This window comes from Triturus cristatus, chromosome 3_2 (genome assembly GCF_964204655.1).
Source record: "Triturus cristatus chromosome 3_2, aTriCri1.1, whole genome shotgun sequence".
NCBI classification, from domain to species: Eukaryota; Metazoa; Chordata; class Amphibia; order Caudata; family Salamandridae; genus Triturus; species Triturus cristatus.
This window is the reverse complement of record NC_140584.1, coordinates 641,808,583-641,830,916: the sequence shown is the minus strand read 5'-3', so window position 1 is coordinate 641,830,916 and position 22,334 is coordinate 641,808,583. Positions and strand designations below refer to the sequence as shown.

The 22,334-nt window shown below is 43.6% G+C and overlaps 1 protein-coding gene across 3 annotated transcripts in view; it reads right to left on the bottom strand.

The window, feature by feature from the left end:
* The window catches only part of ERBB4 (erb-b2 receptor tyrosine kinase 4), a 2,224,949-nt gene that overhangs the window by 913,228 nt on the left and 1,289,387 nt on the right, over positions 1–22,334 (bottom strand). The gene's annotated exons all lie outside the window — the stretch shown is intronic.

Sequence of the window (22,334 nt, the reverse complement as noted above, 5' to 3'; positions counted from 1 at the left end):
AATAACTCAATATCTGTGTGGCTCGATATTAATACCTCAATAGAATACCGGGAGACCTTATCGAAGGCTGCTGAGAGGTCTTAGAGGATAAGAGCCGCAATCTCTCCACTGTCGAGTAGGACTTGAATGTCGTAGGTAGCCGCAATGAGGGCTGTTTCAGTGTTGTGGTTGCTGCGGAATCCAGATTGGGAGAAGTCGCGTAGGAGGTTCTGCTCCAGATGTGAGGAGAGTTGTTGGTTGATGGCTATATCTAATTCTTTGGCCTGGAACAAGAGCAGGGAAATCAGTCATTGGCTGTTGAATTCGCTGGGTCTGATGAGAGGATTTTTTAAAACAAAGGGGATGGAGGCAGATCTTATAGATGAAGAGAAAATGCTAGAGGGCAGAATTGTCCGTTAAGGTGATGAAGGTACAATTACACATCTGGTTGTTTATATGGACCCAATGATTTTCAGTTGCTCCAAGGGGAAGATGCTGTTCACATTTAATAAGATGGAATATTGAACATTTCTGGGTGTCATATTCAGCATAAGACAGAAAAATGCCTGTTGTAAAAGAATACACATACGCTACATGACATCTTCACCAGAGTTTAATGGCAGTAAACAACCTGTGTCTGTAACACCAGACCCTCCTTCCATCATTTACTTGGGATCTATCAAACTCATTGTCATCCATTAACAACCAGACGGAACATTTGTCCTCCTTCTCAGATGATGAAACAATACCTTGTCCATCCTTCTGAAACAAAACCACCCTCCTGAGATTTCACGATGGTCCATTTTCCAATTACCTCAACTTCTTTTACTTTATCTGGGACATGACATTTAGATAAGCCTCCGCTCACATCACCAGATTTAACCTTTACCCAATCATTCATTTCAATCAAACTCTGACCCTTATAAATAGTTTTGACCTTTTCCAACAATTTGCATTCACTCTTACGTAACCACAATGGAACTAGCTTAGTTCCCAGCTTTTTGCCCCTCATCAATTCAAAGGTGTTCTTCCAGAGACAGAACTCACAGTGGTGTGGTGTATCCACAACATATCTGTGATCGCCCTCTGCATGTCCAATCCAGCTCTATCAGTCAGCTCCATGTTGCCTTTCGCCAAACGGTCAAGTCTTTTGACTTGGCTATTGCTCTGGGGGTTGTAGAGTGAGGTACATATGTGTCTGATTCCCAAGTTGCCAAAATATTGTTGCAACTCTATGGAAGTCAACTGTGTGTCATTGTCCATGATTATTTAGAAAGTATCACTTCCCTTCTGAATATTTCCCCATCACAGAAATGGTGGCTTCAGTGTTTATTGGACATCATAAATACCACCTCCAACCACCTAGACTGAACATCAACCACAACCGCTGCAATGAAATCCAAACATAGTTTCTCCCATACATGATCTGCCTCAACAACATGCTGATTATATTTAGTCACTCCCAAACCAACTCTCAATCTCTTTTCCTGGATTTATACATGCTTCACATCTCTCCACTCATGTCTACCCTTGGGTTTCCATTTTTGGACACAAAAATCACTCTCTCAGTTTCTTAATAGTGAAGGTTTGACCCAAATGTCCTTCATGGGCTAACTCTATGAGTCTTTCTCTTACAGCTGTTGGGGGTACAAATTTTTCTGTCTGCATAATCAACCCGTTTCCCACAAGGGACAACTCTTCTAGAACATTATGAAAAGGTATAATTGCCTCCTGTACCATACTTTCCCCTTCTCAATTCACCCCTGAACATTTCCTTCAGTGCTTCAAGAACCTTATCACTATCCATCGCTAATGTCCACTCATTCATGGATACACATCCATGTAGTCCCTCAGTAGCATCCTTTATGCTACCCACCACTTCTTGTGAATCAAAAGTACATTCATCAGCAGCTCTATCAGGCAACCAAGACAAACAATCCGCACTTTGTTTTTCCAACGTGGCAGGTATTCAACGTCACAGTCATACTACTGTAATCTAATGGCCAGCCTTGCCAAGTGACCTGAACATCTTGCTGTACCATTAGGCCAAAGTACTTGTAACAATGGCTTATGGTCAGTCCTCAGTACAACTTTCCAGTCCCAAATAAAAACTCAGAAATAATTTGTAGCCCAGGTAGCTGCTAACCTCTCACACTCAATGACTGAGGTAGTTTCTTCCTGCCTCAGTTAACAAGGGCAACACAAAACCTACTGTCCTTTCTATTTTTTCATGTACTTGAGACAAGACTTCCCCAATGCCATTGGCACCCACATCAATATTTAGGATTGTTTTTAAGCCAACTTAAACGGAACCAAAGGTTTGGCATGTCCAATATCCATTCTATGTTGCTCAAAAGCAATTTGCTGGACCTTTCTCCATTCAAATGTTTTCTTTTTCTTTAACAAGATCTGCAAAGGAGTTTATGTATCGGTGAAGTCCTTCACAAATTTTTAATAATATTCCAGGAGACCCATAAACGATTTCAACATGTCTTTGTCAATTGGAACTTGAGCATTCACTATTGCGCTGATTAAGATAATTTTATGTCTTATCCCCTTGCTGGTAATCAAGTGCCCCAGATATTCCACTTCTTTAACTAGGAACTTGCACTTGTCCTTGACTAGAGTCATGCCAGCCCCAGCTATTTGGTTTAACACTTAGCACCACACCCTATTGTTATCAGCAACTTCTTCTCCAAAGATTAGTATGTTGTCTTGAAAAAATGACCACATTGCTTATCCCATCCAGTAAGTGTGTCATCATTCTCTGAGTCTCGATGCAATTTCATCTGATGATAGGCACTCCTAAGGTCTAATTTGGAAAAAACTTACAGTTGGACAAATGAAAGATTAGCTCATTAATGTTTGGCAAGGGTAAACAGTCCATCACCACAGCTAGGTTCAGATTGCACAAATCCACACACAGAACCTAGAAGAGGAATCCTCTTTCTTTGTCATAACCATGTGGGACACCCACTGAGTTGCTTCCACAGGCTCAATAGTTTTGTCTTTGAGCATTTGATGTAGAATAGACTTGACCTCTGCCTGACCTGTTAATGGTACTTCCCTTAGAGAATGTTTCACTGGGACGACATTTTTATTCAGTACTATTTTGTATTGATAGTCTTTAACCTTATCAATTCTATCCTCAAATCAGTCTTTTAGTAAAGCTTCAAACTCTTCCTTCTCAACTACCAATACTTGTTCTCTGGCCCTAGGATTCACAATGATGTGCAAATCATACTGGTGAGACCAACCCAATATTGGATGACCATCAGTTGCCAAATAAACTCTCCCTTTAGTGGTGCGATTTTTTAACTCTATAAGTAACCCATAACACCAATATCAGTTCACTAATACCTTTTCATGACTAAATCAGGAGGTGCTTAACTTCTCCTTTTGCCATCCATTATCGAACATGCACCTCGGTAAAAATGTGTACCAGTAGCCTGAATCTACCATTAACACAGTAAATTAGTTGTTAATCCTGTATTCCGTTTTGTATCATAATCTTCTTTTCTCATTCTGGTATTCCTCTTCTCCCACAACTAATACTGTTTTCTGCCCTATCATCTGCTTCTTCTGGAAGAAAAACTCTTTTGTAGGAGACTTTGCAAGCCAGCGAGAAATTACCATTTTTGAAACATTTGTGTCTCTTTACCAATTGCAAAACAGTTTCTAGAGTCTGCCATGTGTGAATAGCTACCACACTTATGACAAGAATCGTTACTTTGAGCCTTCTGCACATTGGGATTAGATTTTTATTTTGATTTGAACCTTTCCCAGCAATTTTACTTGGACTGATGTTTCAAGATAAAGTTTCATTTTTTTGGTGTTAACCAACTCATTGTCATCATCAACTCTTGCTACATGACTATCAGATTTTATTTCCGCCCTCTGCATTTCCTTCATACATTTTTATGACTCCTCCACTATTTTAGCTATTTTGATTGCATCTTTAAGAGTAGGGTCACTTGCTGCCCACAGCCTCTCCTGAATTTTTATACTGGTCCATAGAACGATTAGCTGGTCCCTAATCATTTCCTCCGTCATAGGACCAAATTTGCATTTTGCTGTCAGCTCATGCAACCGTGTTGTGAAGTCATCAATCGATTCACCTGGCTTTTGTGGTTGCGTCTAAAATTTGTGGCATCTCATTACAGAAGTAACAATTTTCTTTGAACACATCCTGTATAACATCACAGTTTAATTCATGTGCTTCTGGAAAGTATTTAAAAGTGTGTTAGGTTTCGGTGCCGAAACACCCCATCAGAATTGTCTTTTTCCGGGCAAGTGTGAAATTTGTGCCCCCTAAAACTAAAACATACTTTTCAAAAATGTCAGCCCAATCTTCCCACTCAATTGTTCTGTTGCATCAGAAACGAGTGAGGTACTGTGATTGATTGACTAATATTAATTGTGCTGGAAACTAAAAGGGCAACTTTGAATGAAACTCTAGCAGAAGTCCACCAAGCAGTAGGTGGTGCTGAACCAAAGTAGAACAGCAGTTACACCATAGATAAAATTACAGACAGCTCTCTTGAATACAGGAAGTCACTTCAGAACAAAGCCAAGCAGCCACGATGAGGAATGTTGGCACTGTGCATGTAATTTGAACAAAAGACAGATGTCCTTTTAAAGTTATTGGTTATGCCCCACTTCTGCAGTGTGAGGGCAGACAGTATGCACCATAGCCAGCGAGCATGACCCAGACAACAAGCGGTACTGCAGAAACAAGCGCACTGCTGCAAAGCAGTGGAGCAGAATTCTAATAAAATACGAAAGCGAAAGAGCGCTGGGTGCAAATCGCACAGCAGAGACCAACCCGCTGCAGATGTCCTCCGTAGATGCGCACTTCGGAGAAAAAGCAATTGTTTACCTTAGGTAGTGTTACTCCCCTAAGCATTTGCCTCATGTAATATGTTGCATGTCTTCTGTGAGCTGAAGTCTCTCTTTACTTGACTCTACTCTCAACTCCATCCACAACTGGATGTTAGCTCACCAACTCATTCTTAATCCCGCCAAAACTGAATTCCTCCTCCTTTCGACCTCTATCTCACCTCCTCCTGTTCAATCGTGGATGGATCAGCTGAACCTGCTCAACAACAAACCCATAATTGTCGACAGCGCTAAATCTCTAGGTGTCATTCTTGACAAAAGACTCAACTTAATCTCTCACATCAACTCTATTGCCAAGAACGCAGGGTACCAGTTGCGCCTTCTATGGGGGATCCGTCGGTTCTTCCCGGAGAATGTCTTAAAAACCTTGGTACAATCGCTGGTTCTCTCAAGACTGGATTATTGCAATTCTCTTCTGACGGGCCTACCCAAATCCCACCTCTCCCCTCTCAAATATATCCTCCATTCAGCAGCTCGCTTCATTTCAGGGTCTAAACAAAGCGTCCACATCACTCCTATCCTGTTCTCTCTTCGATGGCTTCCGATTGAGGCAAGATCTATTTACAAAACTTGAAACACAACAAGACCTACCCCGAAAAGGAATTTAATTAAAATTTATATAGTGTCCAGGTACTCAATATCTGTAGTGCCTGCCTCACTCTCACTCACTGGTGTTTCTGCCACATATATGTAAAAGAGTGTTGTTAAACACTGTCACCGTGTGCAATCACACGGCAGTGGCAACAACAATGTGACCCTCAGTGTCAATGTGTTTCCCTATCCTATGGTGCTGTGAAAACCTGCTAGTAATCAGGCCAAAACCAAGGGAGGTAAAAAAGGTGTGATAGGACGACAGCGCCTCACGGAAGCAGCCCCAACGAGGTATATGTAGACAGGTACTCGCCTACTACCTCCTGTTGTCATCATCGGTCGCTGCCGCCCAAACAAAAACAGTAAAGTTGGAAAGGAAATTCATAATGTAAATCTCTGGAACCCTCGTGATAGTCCTAATGACTAGTGTCTACAGGGCAAACTATATGTTGAATTGTGTCTGCTAATCTAAAGAAAAAAGGAAGTGTCAACCCAACAGTTGGTGAGTTGAGTCTGATCAGGACTCAAGTCTCTCCGAATTAAAACCGAGCAGCACTACACTGGCTATATGGTACTTTATTCTAAGCTGTGTCGCTGCTCATTAAAAACCGACATGTTTCGTTGCCTTATTCAATTTACCGGCAACTTCATCAGGGCTTGGGTCGACTGGTCTCTCTGCAACGCTAGTGTAAACCAGCGATTACTTTAAGTCAGCACCTGGGGGAAACACAATTAAAAACACACATACTCAGTATCTCACCCAGCCGGTCACAACTGGTCTTTCCGAGCAAATGCTCGATGTCCATATTACTAGCTTCACGCTTGACAAGTGTATTTACCCTTAAAGTGGCTGTCTTTCAGCATACCTGCACCTTCAGTGTGTAAGTATCTGTAGTGTTTTGCACAAACCCTTTGGCTGTTTCATCCAAGGCTGCAAACTGCTTTTCTAAAAGTGCACACATAAAAAATGTAACAGTTAGTGAGATGGCATGATGTAAGAGCTGATGTAAGAACTGTTAAGTCACCTCTACTAGAGTATCATGTCTCAACTCTTTAACTGCATCCAAGTATTAGCAGAGCCCTGCCGTGATGCCTTGGTTCAAAATTCAAAATTCACCCTTGAATACATTGTTGCTGTGATTTGTTTTCCTGAGCGGTCACATATAGTTACCACACTGCGCTGTAGAACGCAGTTAACATGGATGCCTACAGTTTGAAAGCCCATGTTTGCCCTGATGTTACGCGGCTGAATCCGCGTGCGCTTGTTAAGCATTGGCGTACAACCTGCCGTCCCCAATCTATGTAAGGAATGCGCCCTGCCTTCGTTATCCTATGTGAGAAAAGATCCCCCTGCTCAGCCCGCTATACCGGGTCTTACCTCGTTAGCCTGTGCGCCGGTGCTGGACTCAACCTCGATCGCTGGGAGGTGGCCCGCTTCCTGTTTAAATGTGTGCTTCGCGCGGCAACCGCGCATGCGCATAGAGTTGTTGAGGGGATTGGCGGCCATCTTGTGTAAACCGCCGCTATCGAATGCACTATGACTATTGTCTCCCTAATTATTTTAAATGTTTGTGAAAGTTTTACCAACGTCCTCCCTAGTTGATAAATGTGTGATTTACACAATGCATTATAGAAATACGGGAAATAGATGTGTTTGTATATTTAAACAGATATATTCATATCTATGTCTTTATGTACTGAAACTGGCGAGTTCCTTATCTTCATGGTGCTGCTTATAGGGGCGGTAGTGGTTGTGATGGAATCCTATACCTCAACTAAGCCCCGGTCAGTGAGTATATAAATATGCCTGACTCAGCTGGATTCTGTGGTTAATGATACGAGGTCGGTGACCGCATGTATAGATGCCTAACCCTGGTGATGACGTAATTTTATAGTGATAAAGTAATATTATAGTACCACTTTACTCCATTCAATGAGGTCATTCAGTCCCTGTTGGTCTACCTTCTCCTGGTAAATCCAACGGGCCTCTTTTGTCGAGAGCCTGGCTTCCATATTATAGGAATCGCCCACCACCCGTTCTAGTACTACCCATTTGACATCTCTAGGGTTGTGTCCAGTTGTCAAAAAATGCTGTACCAGCTTTGTTGTTAATTTGCCTGCCCTGATGGTGCTGAGGTGTTCCTGTATTCTGATTTTCACCTTGCGAGAGGTGAGACCAATATAGTGCAAGCCACAAGGGCACGTTAGCCTATAGATGACATTTTGGGTGTTGCAGTTGCTGAATGAGTTCAAGTACCAGGTCTTCCCATTTCTCAAGGAGACATTCTTAGTGGGAGTGGTGAGCTCACACACTGTGCACCCACCACATTGATAATGCCCTGGCGGGATGCCAGTGTCCATGGACTTGAGCTGGGGTCGTGAGTGCACTAAACGGTCACGCAGATTAGTAGACCGCTTAAAGGCAAATCGCGGATGTGGCATCGTCATGGTCGGAGTGTTAAGTAGAGGCCAATGTTTTCTGATAACCTGTCTGATTTTGGTAGACAGGGGGCCAAAGGTGGTAACAACCGGAATGCAATCGCTCTTGATTTTAGGTGTTCTTTCTAATAGAGCAGCTCTCGGAGTATTCATGGTTCGTTTACGTGCTTGTTTAATTATCTTTGTGGGATATGATCTCTCCTCCAATTTGTTGGATAGGACTTCGGCTTGTGTGATGAATTCCTCTGTGGAGGAACAGTTCCTGCGATACCGTAAGAACTGTCCCACAGGAAGGTTATCTCTCAAAGCTCTGGGATGATAGGACCTGTAGTGCAGCAGGGAATTCTTGTCAGTAGGCTTTTGATGGACATTAGTGACAAGTTTGCGATTTTCTGCCCTGATGTCCAGATCCAAATATGTGGCTGTTACATCACTGATGGTCCAGGTGAATTTCAGACATTCATCCAAGTTGTTGAGCCACACAAGGAACTCATCCAGGTCGGTCCTAGATCCCGTCCATATACATAGAACATCGTCTATGTATCGCTTCCAGAGGGCAATGTTCCTCTGGAAGGGATTATCATGGTGTAGGACGTATCCAGTTTCAAATTGCCCCACATAAATACAAGCTAAGCTTGGAGCAAATGTAGCTCCCATGGATGTCCCGGACACTTGCAAATATAGCTGGTTTTTATAAGCAAAGAAGTTCCTTGTGAGAGCCAGTTCAACACACTGGAGCACAAATGATTGTGGGACATCATAGAACCATTCACACGATCCCAGGGCACGTGCTGCTGCCACCAGGAAGTCACTTCAGAACAAAGCCAAGCAGCCACGATGAGGAATGTTGGCACTGTGCATGTAATTTGAACAAAAGACAGATGTCCTTTTAAAGTTATTGGTTATGCCCCACTTCTGCAGTGTGAGGGCAGACAGTATGCACCATAGCCAGCGAGCATGACCCAGACAACAAGCGGTACTGCAGAAACAAGTGCACTGCTGCAAAGCAGTGGAGCAGAATTCTAATAAAATACGAAAGCGAAAGAGCGCTGGGTGCAAATCGCACAGCAGAGACCAACCCGCTGCAGATGTCCTCCGTAGATGCGCACTTCGGAGAAAAAGCAATTGTTTACCTTAGGTAGTGTTACTCTCCTAAGCATTTGCCTCATGTAATATGTTGCATGTCTTCTGTGAGCTGAAGTCTCTCTTTACTTGACTCTACTCTCAACTCCATCCACAACTGGATGTTAGCTCACCAACTCATTCTTAATCCCGCCAAAACTGAATTCCTCCTCCTTTCGACCTCTATCTCACCTCCTCCTGTTCAATCGTGGATGGATCAGCTGAACCTGCTCAACAACAAACCCATAATTGTCGACAGCGCTAAATCTCTAGGTGTCATTCTTGACAAAAGACTCAACTTAATCTCTCACATCAACTCTATTGCCAAGAACGCAGGGTACCAGTTGCGCCTTCTATGGGGGATCCGTCGGTTCTTCCCGGAGAATGTCTTAAAAACCTTGGTACAATCGCTGGTTCTCTCAAGACTGGATTATTGCAATTCTCTTCTGACGGGCCTACCCAAATCCCACCTCTCCCCTCTCAAATATATCCTCCATTCAGCAGCTCGCTTCATTTCAGGGTCTAAACAAAGCGTCCACATCACTCCTATCCTGTCCTCTCTTCGATGGCTTCCGATTGAGGCAAGATCTATTTACAAAACTGCCTGCATCACACACAAAGCCTTGCACACGTCCTCCCCTCGTTACCTGGCAAATAAATTGAAACTGTCCGGAGGCTCTCGACCCTCTCGGAATGCGGAAAAGCTTCTGCTTGAGCCCCCCGTCTTCAAAAGGGAAAGATCAATGGCGCAATCCTTCTCAGGCAATGCGGTGAGAATATGGAACTCACTTCCCCCATTGCTCCGTGCCACCTCCTCGTCCCGGATTTTCAAAGCTGAACTCAAAACTCTTCTCTTCCAAAGACACTTTCAGAACTAATACTTTCATACTCCGGCCCCTCTTGGAAGTTCGCTCTTCATTGTAAATTTTTATTTTTTCCTGTGCATACCTCACCCCTGCGTGCTGTGTTGGATTTTGTGTTTGTGCACCCTTTATTCTCAGGCCCCTCTTGGAAGTTCGCTCTTCGTTGTAAATTTTTATTTTTTCCTGTACATTCCTCACCCCTGTGTGCTGTGTTGGACTTTGCGTTTGTGTACCCTTCATTTTTAGTCCGTGTAATGTTATATTCTGCACCACTTTTCTCTTGTAACGTAACTAGCTCTATTGTACAGCGCTCTGACACCTTTGGGTAATGTCCGCGCTTTATAAAAATTCACTAAATAAAATAGAATAAAATAAATAAAAGTCTTCTGCACAACGCTCTACACAGGAAGAACAGCCAGTGTTCACTTCACACTGCGCTCCTCGATAGATCTCCACACGTCATGCTGCGCTTCGTTACAGTGGCAGCTGCGGCTGTGGCACACACACATGAGTCAGAAGCACCGCATTCCTAGGGTGCTGCTCACTGGGACAGGCGCTTAAAGCACAAAAAAATCTGTGAAGACGGACCACACACTCCTAAAGCGCTAGACCGCCGTGCTCTCTGCAGGCGTCGTGAAGACAAGCCTTATTCTCCTTATAAAGCACAGATCAGCCACTCTATGAAGGGAGAAACAGGTTGTTCTGCTGCCTCAACAACACTTAACGGGGCAGGTGCCTTGTAGGTCCCTTGCTCGTCACCTGAATACGTTGCGAGAGAATACACGTACACTTCATGAAGTCTTCACCAGTGTTTAATGGCAGTAAACAACCTGTGTCTGTAATGCCAGACACTTTACTAATTCCCGTTAACCAACTGACATGGAATGCCAAGATGTCACCACTGAAGGCCCTTGGCGGTGCCTGTGACATGAACAGGATTCCACAGACCCACATTCCAAAGGCCTATAGCATACATTCAGCTCTACAGTGAGCCCACAACACTACAGTACCATTGAGTGAAAAGCAGCAACTCAGCTGGTCAACTGATCTGCAAGTTGTGTATGGATGTGGAATGGAAAGGGCATGTAGGTTACAATGGTGGGCGGACTGCCACTAACAGGCCATCATCGGTGGTGGTCCGCCCGCCATCCAGGGCATTTGTCTGACTACTGCATTACAATGCAGCCAGTCGGACTGCAGAGGTCAGAGGGTAAGATCGCTGCCTCCGACACGATCAAAGTTCCCATCAGGAGGACGGTTGGATTCCTAATCCTATGTGCAGGGATGGCAGGCAGAAAGGGACTTTGTTCCGTGTGCGAAATTTTTATTTAAAAAAGGTGGAGGGAGGGGGGTAAAGAAAATGCACGGATTAGCTAGTTTACACTAGTGAAACACGCCTGAAAACAAGTGAGGCCACTTCTGCTCAGGCCCCCTGCTCCTGCTCGATATGCATACATTAATGGGCCGGCCCAGCGACAGAAAGGGAGTGACTCCTCTGCTGATGATAAAAGGAAGGTAATTGACGCCCATCTGCCTCCAGAAAGGCCACCCAGGCACCCACTGGGCCGCTGGCGGCATCGAGCAACACAAACTGCCCAAACCGGCCCCCCAGGCTGCTCAAAAAAGCAGCCTACAGCTCTAATTCGGATACCGGCCCCTCGGGCATTGCCCGAGTGCCCCCGTTACAAATCCACCGCTGACTGCGGCTTGTGTTGTGGCCCTTGTCCTGCACTGCAGCACAAGCCGCAGTAGAAAAGAGCACTTTACGACCGCCTGCCCAGTGGTCCTATCATAATAGGGAAGATGGGACTGCCGACTCATTGTCAAATGGTCACCTGCCCGATACGATGGCAATCGGCGGTCCGGCTGACTGCTATCATAATGAGGGCCATAGTGTTGTCAGAAAATAAGCTGTGAAGAAACTCAAGGGAAGCTGATATCACTAAGGGTGACGGTGAGAGAGAAGCTGGAGTCCATGATGTAAATATGTGTCAAGTAAGCATTCATAACAATTCACTGGATGAGCAAAATGGATTCTTTAATTAATTCAGTGTCTGCTTGTGTCCAAACTTCATGAACATTAATCTATGGGGCATGATTTACTCATTCTCACAAAAACCGAAGAGAAAGCTTCAGAAATGTTCTGAGATCCCCAGAGATCTGATTTAATATCCAATGTTATATTTTTATATCAGGGGCGTTAAGCCACCTGTCACAATATTCAGTGTTGTTTTCCAGTTTATCTGCAATCTCTGTGTATATTGCAAAGAGGTTGGTTTCCATTTCACGGTAATGATTATGCCAACTTATGCTATTAGCAATTACAATACCATCTGTTTTCCTACTGACTAATGATACATCTTCCCTTCAAATAAGCCTGTTTTACACTCTGCCCTTAATTTCACTGCTGATAGAAGCTTACAATTAGTTGTGCTTGTCAAGCGCCAACACAGATGTTACAATAAATGCTGTTACATTGAGGCTGTCCTGTCTATGCCATAGGGAGATTAGGTGAATCTTATTGTTATTTTCAGTCTCAAATATTAATAAACAAAAGAACAAACGCTCAAAAGACATGAAGATCAATATTCCAATGCTGTACTTAAAGCGGCAATAGCCTTTGCATTCTTTCCATGGCAGTGATTTAGTGTTGGTGTTGGGTAATGGAGCTGACACTGTGATTACAGCTAAATGTTCATGTTAACATGATTCCACTTCTGATGCGATATCCATTTCCGATGCATAATTTTCCATTTAAACAGAGTTCTCTTTTTCTCATATTTTAGTTTGTGACTCAGACCGAGCCCTAGTATGTCACATAAGCAATTTAATGTAACATGTATTTTTTACTTCATAAACCAGTTACCTTTGTTAATGAATTTCAGACCATCATCCTTTCCATCAATTGCGGAGTTCCATTATATCATACATGATAACACAAAAATCACAAGCCCTCTTACTTCCGTCCCAATTTATGATAAACACAAATTTAATATTTCCCAATGGAATAGCTCGATTCTAATGCGCACCATCCCACCCAATAGTACTCCATAAAAAACCTTTATGGGGCTGCCTGCCTCAATACAATACTCTAAATAGAAAATGAATGCCACTAACTACGCCAGTGACTGAAACAACCTCTTATTTTTGTGCACAGTGCAATAGCAAGTGTTCAGCTCTTCATACCCACCCTTTCAGATGGTTCCATACGTTTGTGTGCCGTCAGCAATTGTCCAGATAGTTGAGGATGTTTTGAGCTGTCCACATCCCAGTCAATATCATCCATTGCCAGGGCTTTTAAACGTCCTACCCCACACAGAGGATTGGTCACCAGCAGATTCCTTCCCCAATCAGCTCTGGATGGGGCACTCGTCCTACAGTCTCCAGTGTGGGTTTACGCACTCAACATTACCCTCTTCAATGTAGAGCACCGGGGGTGGTCAGAAGCAGCCTGCATCACTAACAAAACCCCAAATTAAATAAATGTCACTCCTCTCTTTCTTCTCTCATTTCCCACCTTCAACTGTAATTCTCTGGGGTTGACACTTTGTGAAGACGAGCATGAGTAAAATTTTTGTAAAATGAATTACATTTTCACAACACGTGCACAACTGGTGTGGTGCTTGATAAGTCTATTCACCCTGAAGTCCCTCTGAAGATACGGGAAGAAAAGGGGGGGGGGGGACTGTAATCCATCCTCACACTGATCACAATAAAAAAGATATTACAGAAAATAAAAGCTGGAATAAAGTTGCAGGGTCAGGGAATGTCCCCAACACAATGTACAGTTGTCTTCCACTGCACTAAGGGCCATATGTAGGTAGCGAAATACCGGTCGGTAACGGCCGAAAATCGGTAAATATTCCGTTACCGACCGGTATTTAGCCATTTGAGATGTAGGAGGCAGGTTTTAAGGATTCGGTAATTTACCAAATCGGTATTTTAAGGAATCGGTAAAATACCGAATCGGTAAAATACCGAATCCTTAAATCCTATGCAGGGAGCACTCAAGTGAGTGCATTTTTGTTTTAAGGATTTGTTATTTACCACCAACTACAGGTTGGTGGTAAATACTGAATACCTTTTAAAAAGCAATTTTGTGCTTTTCTAGATATGCCATGTGGCAGACATACATGCCCTTAGGGCATGTATGTGCGCCACATGTGCACACATGCACGATTCAGGGGTGCAACAGGGTGTCAATGTGACACCCTGCCACCCTTGAATATGCTCCCCCTATTACTAAATCGGTATTTACCGAATCGGTAATAGTCAATGGCTTCCCATTCATTCCTATGGGCCTCCAGGCCCAGAGGAATGAATAGGAAGGTATTCCTTATTACCGATTCGGTAAATACCGATTCAGTAATACCGAATATTACCGAATCGGTAAAACTTTACCGATTTATTACCTACATTCTATTTACAGATTCTTAAATACCGAATCGGTAAAATTCGGTATTTAGGAATCAGTAAATAGAAATTACCTACATATGGCCCTCAGTGACTAACTGCATGTATCTAAAATCTTGGTTATTCATTTTTTTGACCCTGAATTGACACTAATCTGGCGGGTGCACATATGATTCGGCCTGACCTTTGAAATGAATGAGGGCCTTGACAGGTCCACACCCTCATGAACAGACAGCAGACTTTTGTCTCTTTCATGGGTTTAAAAACAGGGCCCCATGATTTGTGAATCAATAGTTGTGATTATACCTTTTATCTTTGTCCCTTTTTATCTTTGTAGAAGATGTGGGCCTGGTCTCCCACTCCTGTAAAGTTCTGCCCTGGCTCCTAGTGCTAGCATCTGAAGTGTATGTTATGCATTTGTATGCGTGCAACCTGCTTGGCACATGCATGGTGTGTGGGAGTGAACCAGAGTAATGGAGTCCTGCCGGGTCCATGGTGGATACCCCTGGCCTAGCCTTTGCACAAACTGGAGGTGAGGCAGCTTTGCCAGAAGTCTATTACTTACATTTCTGAAGCTGAAGGGGGGAGATACAGCAGAGAGGGAAGAGGAGACAATTCGCTTTTAAAAATGTAATTAGGTCTTTATCCGATCCAGGGGCTGCTCTGAAGCGCTGCCATGTGATGGATGGTAGGGGTGAATGGTGGGACTGCAGAAGGTGAAGGGCACCCCTGAGGTGAGGCCGCACCTTTTATTTTTCCCTGATTACTTTTTAAAATTGGTTGATGATAACCAGGCGCAGAAAGTTCACCGCTAGTTGTGCCTTTGTTGAGGGTAGCGTAGGCTGAAGGCAGCCCAACAGCGAGAAGAATCACTCTACTTCAATGCTGTGTCTAGAGAGCACCTTGAAAAGGACACTTGATAGGAGAAACACCTGAGACCAGTTCTGAATGTGCGGACAGTTGATGCGCATCTTCCGTCTGCTGTTACTGAATAAAAGGGACAAGCCAACACCCCAATTCTTGTCCGGCTCCAAGTTCTCTAGGACCGTGGAAATGAACCTATGCAACCAGAGCTAATGTTTGCCTCACAACCAGCTTCCCAGAGGCGAAGGGACATTACACACACATACACCTTGATGGTAACCTGATCTAAGTGCCTAGCAGCAAGTCTCTGCTGAGAGAGGTAAGGAGCCTGCCATACCAGCAGGAGTATCTGTTCAAGGTTGAGTGAGATGCAGTGTGACACCCAGGCGTCTACAAGAGGAGGACTTCAGAAAATGAGCCATGTACCCTAGTGGCAGTAGGTTACAGTCTCTCCAGAGTCAGTCCTCGTTGTGTTCCTGATGGCTCAACATTATGATTGAGGAAGCCTTGTCGACGCTGTGATCTGAGTCCAGCACAGCCAGTCATAAGCCATAGCGCCCAGAAAGAGCACAGCCGGTATTAAGCTATAGTATTCACAATAGGCACAGCCAGTGCTCAGTTGTTTTACCCTGAAGATGCGCAGCCTGGCTTAAGCATGTTGTCCAGAAGAACTGAAGCCTGTGTGCTGCCTCGTTGCCCCGGAGAGATCTGCAAGTGGGTGGCCACTCAACTAGTCAGACTTTGGACTGTGCGTGGCTGCAACATCAAGAAGGAATTGACATAACAAAGGGTGACGTGGCAAATATGATCTCCTAAATGGCCCCGATGTGTGAGCAATCCTTTTTTCTATCCCTCCCATCCCTTGAGGGCAATCTTTGGCTTGCAGTGCGTCAGATTGTTGCACCAGTTGCTATCAGACCCAGTCATGAGGCGTATTCTTCCAAGTGGCTCTATTTCGAATGTGACACTTTAGCCAGTCCTGCCTCTTTAATCAACAATGTTTTGCATTTATGAAGTTTCAGTTTCTCTTTTGTAAATTTGGACATACTAACTCCAGCATATAGAGTGTTTTGGCTAAAAAGCCAGGAGTGGTTAAAGGTATCACACAAGACCACAGACCGCGTGCCATGTACATGGGTATCATTCATGCTGGTGAATTTCCATGGAGACTGGAAAAGCTCTACTTTGTAAAATGCGTGAGTTTTATGGCTCATCAATTGCATTATACATTTCAAAACAGGAAGGTACCATGATCATAGTTCAGGGATCTCTATGACATGACTCAGGAATCTCCCTTTGCCAGGTGGGATTTCAGAACTTTCTTAGCTAGGGTAATCAGAAACAAGAACATTTTAAAGGACCATGCCGAGTTAGAACAGTGTAATAACCGAAAATTTCTCTTGTCAAAAAATATGTAAATGTAATCATATTAAACTATAAAAACAGGAGCAGATCCACGCCACTGTTGTAAGGTGTGTGTATGTATATTGCATCTTCAGATAGTGCCCCTGTTTAGAAATCATGTCATCCTGCCTTGTTAAAAGTAGTCTGTTCTTTGTGAAAAGTTAGGCAAGTCTATTAACCTGAAGACACATGCACATAAATGCATGCTGGGACTTGTAGTTATCCATTTCATATGCAGAAGCTGTTTTAGCAATCCATGTTTATTTTCAACTTTATGCCAGAAATTGGATCAATCCACAAGTATGTAAGACGATCGGAGAACTCTTAGCATGCTCTTTCAGGGTCACAGAAGTCATTTCATTATCCAAATCTATATGTTTAATTGCACATAAACAGAGCATTCTACAGTCACAAGTAGAGTCTACTCTAGATCGACGCAAAATGCACAGATTCAAGGTTGTCGAAACTGAGCAACTGCATTGCTCAGCCAATGACCGTGTAAAGAGCCAAACAACCTGGAGGGATAGACGTATCAATCACATCTCGAATGACTGCTGAAATAGGACTTGGCACTGACCGCCAGTATTGTCTGCTTTAGGAGAGGGGCACAGGGAGGGGGAAATGGGCCCAGGGCACTGACAGCATTCTTCATGGCCTCCTTCTGTGTAACCCGCTCAAGGACGCCATCTAGGGGTCACCAGGGGACTCCTCTGCGACTCCTTGCAGCCCCAGGCACCGGTTTGCGACCCCTGGCGTCAGACATTATAAAGGCTGTGGCAGGTCAGAAGCAAATTAGTTTTACAATACTTTTTGTTGCTCGGTCAAAACTGGGAGCTTAAATTTATTAAAGTTTGAATCCCACTCCAGAATGGTTTTATTTTGCAAATAGATAACACCCTATAGTGAGTGCAACCCAAATGAATTAAAATGTTTTTGCACGCTTATTACAAAAGCCCAATTTCAGAGGACACACAAACAGCAGCGTTCCTTTCACTTTCTCTGCTGCTGCTGCCCTTTGCATGCTCCATTCCAGGGCCTCTCCCTCCTGGAGACGAGAGAAGAAACCCAGATCCTTTGGGCCCCCTGGCAGGTTATACCGGCCTCACATGGACCTATGGTTAGCCATTTGACTGACTGCTTGTGTTCATCTACTGCCCGTGCAATACCTATTAAGTGTGTGATGGAAGCCTGAAATAATTATTGTGTCTTTCATTTGGGGCTGTGTGGAAGAACTGAAGGCTGTGTTTGGCCATTGGTTAGGGCTGGGCCTTTTGAGCAGTATCCTGGCATGTGGGCCTGTGTATAAGCATGTGGGCCTGTGCATAAGCATGTGGGAATGTGTCTGTGCAGCTTTATCTGAGCACACGCCTCCTGCAAACCTAACTTATCAAGGGAGAACTCCTGACATAAAATGGATGCACTCATGGCATATCATGTTAGTACCTCAATTAATATATATCTGTGGTACAAAAGTAGATTATTATCTGCTTTGGAGACCTGTTGTGTTAATTTTTCAATCTCGCGCTTTATGTTTAATCTTTCACCTATTTTTTTTTTTTAGTTCAGCGGTCTCACTACCTTAATGCCATTATATCAAAGGTCATGTGATAATACTTTCTCTATCATTGTAAGGGTCAAGAGGTCACGTGATGTCATTTCCTGTGTTATCATTAGTGGCTGAAAGTTGGGATGATGTCAGTTCCACTACCTCAGGCATTATGGTGACTCAGCGTCCATGGACCTGCTGCTGGAGCCAGGCTGTCCAGTCGCAGAATATGGAGTTCTAAAAACTATGCTACAAAAATATTGTAACCAGAATACCAACTGCAAAAATATTGTGAAGGTAACTATATATTGGTTAATACAGATTACACAAAACTTCACATTTAATGCACCATTAAATATATATCTTCAAGGAACACAGATGTGGCGTTATGAATAGAAAATCTATTGACTACGTTCTACATATTCTCAAAATTACGATATTTTGATATTCGATATACTGGCCATGATTTTTTTGCAGTATAATATTTTCATGTTCAATATTCTGACCTAAACCCGCACAGACGCCAAGTCTTTGTCGGGGAAGTGGCCGCGTCCCCGGTGGGAGTGGATGCCCAGCTCCTGAGCTTCAGTAAGCCCAGAGCAAGCATGTTGCTGGCAGGAAGAGCTTGCAGCAGACAGGCCACAGAACTGCCAGAGATCCATGCACACTGTTATGTAGGAGGGACTTATTTTATTTATTTTTTGACAGCAGTTCGTGCTCATGTCAAGCATCAGCTTGACAAGCAAATCAGCGGGAATCAGCGGGGTTTACTTGTAATGCTTGAGATGAGCACAAGCTGCTGTGAAAAAAAAGTACCTACAGAAGCCAAAGGTGGATAACATAATATAATAAGACGAAGAAAGATTGGATATGGGAATAAAATCAGGGAACCATAGTGGGCAAAGCAATGATGTTATGAAGCGAGAACGAGGGGGGATAGACAGAGCAAAGAAGCAATGGAGAATAGAGGGAGGGAAGGCCAGGCACTGATACAAAGGAAGGAGAATAATGGGCAGTGTAGGGCAGCAGAAAGCAGCAACAAGCATTAAGGGCAGCCAGGAACTTTGAGAAATGATGAAGGGTGGGAGGTAGCATAGAGGTGAAGCGGAAAAGGTGGAACATGCACTTCCACTGAGTGCTAAGCCTAAAAGTCAATTACTACAGAAACATGCAAAAGGAAAAATAGTCCCCAGAGATCAGCAGTGAAACATTATGCAATCAAAAACCATGGTGAGAAAAATAAAAACTCAGCAGTGTGATAAAGCCATTAAATCAGGAGCAGAAAATTGAAGAAGACATACAAGCTATTCAATTATGATGAAGGGGAAGTTTCAAACCCACTCTGCACAAATGTTAAAATGTTGGTAACGTTCAGTCTCCCAAATAGCTAAAAATGCCTATAGTGGGACCTAAAAATATCTCAATCAACAGGAATGTTTTACCTTCACTGTGAAGAAAAAATAAATGTTTTATAATAAGGATAACATATTCTTTAAATAGCTAATTTTATTGATGGTCCCTAAATAAAACACTATTATTTATATTATTATTATTGATCATTACCCAATCTAACCTAACACTCATATCATTGACCATGAGGATGAAAGGCAGAGCTGATCATCTCGATAGTTGAGGTTAGTAATGGCTGCACCGTCGGGGTCAAACTGCTCTTACAAAGAGATTATGCCAAGAAGGAAGGTGAAAGAAAACTCACAGGCAGTGGACTGTGGGAAGGGGTGGGGCTGCGATTGTGCTGGGAGGGGTACAGGTGATTACAGAGACAGTCCTCCTCCTGCCCCTAGATAATAAATGTGGGGAATGGCCGGGCATGGTCAGGGAGACCCATCGGAGTTGCATTCCATGCAACTACATAACCATCTCTGTGTTGTCATTCCTAGGCCTCAGGAATATTGGTACCTTCATACCGTGGAGTACCTGATTATCATTGGCCCCGACACAACTGACATGATGGACTTGTTTAAGGTAGTGACACCGCTGAACTAAAAAAATTAACAATAGCTAAATTATTAAAAACTAAGGGCCTCATGACCCGTGTCGGAACCCATGTTTCTGACATACTTGGAAACATTTCCGACTGACCGATTATGATAGAAGGAAACCGTTCGGTCATTCCGACTCGGTTCCGACCCGCATTCGGAGACTCTGAGTTGGTTGGAGCCAATTCGTACAGCTCAATGGACAGCATTTCCGAGCGACCGATTACGATGTTGTATTATGACAGCCTTTCTGACTCAGTCTGTCAGACACGAAAAGGCTGCCGGAAACCGACATTGGGGGCCTGTAGCAGGCTCCCCTTCGTCCCCAGGCCTCTGGTTGGGGCATGTGGGGGTACTCATGGGATCCCTCTTTCATACTATGCAGAGTGTGGCAGGCACCTTGGGGTGCCCGCCACAGGGTGCAGGGTTTTCCGCAACCTCACATTTTTGCAATGGACGCCTGTGTTGGCGGTCGGAACACAAGCTCCTCTGAAGTCAATGGGAGTCTGACCAAACGGTGTTCAGAACCATCATAATCGGTCGGTTGGAGTCCCCGAATCTGAGTCGGTCGGAAACCATTCCGACAAGGAGTCAGTTGGAATGCTTTCTGACAAACATCGTAATGAGGCCCTAAGTGTAAGATCAATAAATTAATGCAACAGGTTTCTAAAGCAGATAATAATTAAGGTTTGTACCACATATATATGTTAATTGAAGTTTTGCCCTAATATGCTGTAAGTGCTGCTCTCATATGCCAGGAGTGCTCCCTTGATACCTCAGGTGTGCAACAGGCATCTACTCAGAAACAACCCCACATTCCCACATGCATATACACAGGCCCACATGCCAAGGCACACCTCAAAATGCCCAGGCCCAGTCAATGACCAAACAATACCCAGTGCCCAGATGCAGGCTTCAATACTCCCACACAGCCTCAAACGAAAGGCACAACTATTATTTCAAGCTTCCATCACACTGGTTCGCACAGAAAGTAGCAGGGGTCTCAAGGAACAAGCCAGGGGTTGCAGGTGTGACCCCTGGCAACCCATAAATGATGTCCATGTAACGTGGCTAGACTTCTGACTTTGGAACTTTTGAAGTTTGCGCTTCCTGAGCACAGAGGACTTGCAAAGACAATAGAGTAATACACAGGTTGTCCATTCGGTTGGAGTGACAGATCACTAAGGTGCCAATCACAGTGTGGCGGGTTTACTGGCTGTTCTCAGGAGATTCTAGTCCAATTCCTAGAATGAGACAGAACATAAACTTACTGCCAGATAATAAAGATGTCCGCGTGTAAATCACAGAACAACAACGAAAAGAAGACTAAGTGGTGCAGAGGAGGAACCCCTCAAGTATGAAGAATGGAGGGCAAGAGGAAAATTAGTGCGTGTGTGCGTGTCCCTGAGAGGAGCGAAGGCTGAGAAGGAGGGGGGCAATGAACCACATAAATACTTACAACATATTCCTTTTGAAGTCAGACATACATTTTAATCACATACTTTTTTGATTATTCATGGATAAATTATTAATTAGCACTGTACTCCCAACTAAAAATATCTGTTCAAGCAGCTTCTGAAATAAAGAAACAAACAGAGAAATGCAAAACACAATTATAAAAAAGCGAAAGCAAACGCAACCTCAAACAAAACAAAAAAAAGAGCGGAGCTCTTCTACCTCATTAGTGCTGGTGCAAAGCCTTGGCATTTGATCTAGCAGTAATTAATGAATGCCTCATTTGCAGCAGACTTCTTCACATGGTTAGTCACAGCATTTGTCTCTGAGCCTGTGTGCAGTGACTACACACTTTTTTTTATTTCAAGTTGGCGTCTCTTGAAAGCGAGGGAAAAAAAAGGCTAACCCAAGAAGTTGAGATAAGAGTGAAACAGCCAACGAGGGCGCTGGTTTCCACCCTCTCCCTCCACTGCGAAGAATGTAATTAAGGATTTAATTTTGTTTTTTGACAATAGTTCTTTGGTTCTGTCTGACAACATCATTATAGGTGGAACGACACTGGAAGGCCAACAGTAATTTGGCAGGGATCCAGTGTTTCAACCACAAGGTCTTCACAAAACATGTTGGCTGGTAGAGACAAATACTGATATCTAGTTGTAGAAATATTAATGTAGATAGCAAAACAAATCATATTGAAAAATTAATTGAAAGATTGAAATGTACGTAGTCTCATTAGTCGTATAGGAGAGAAGGCAGCTCTTG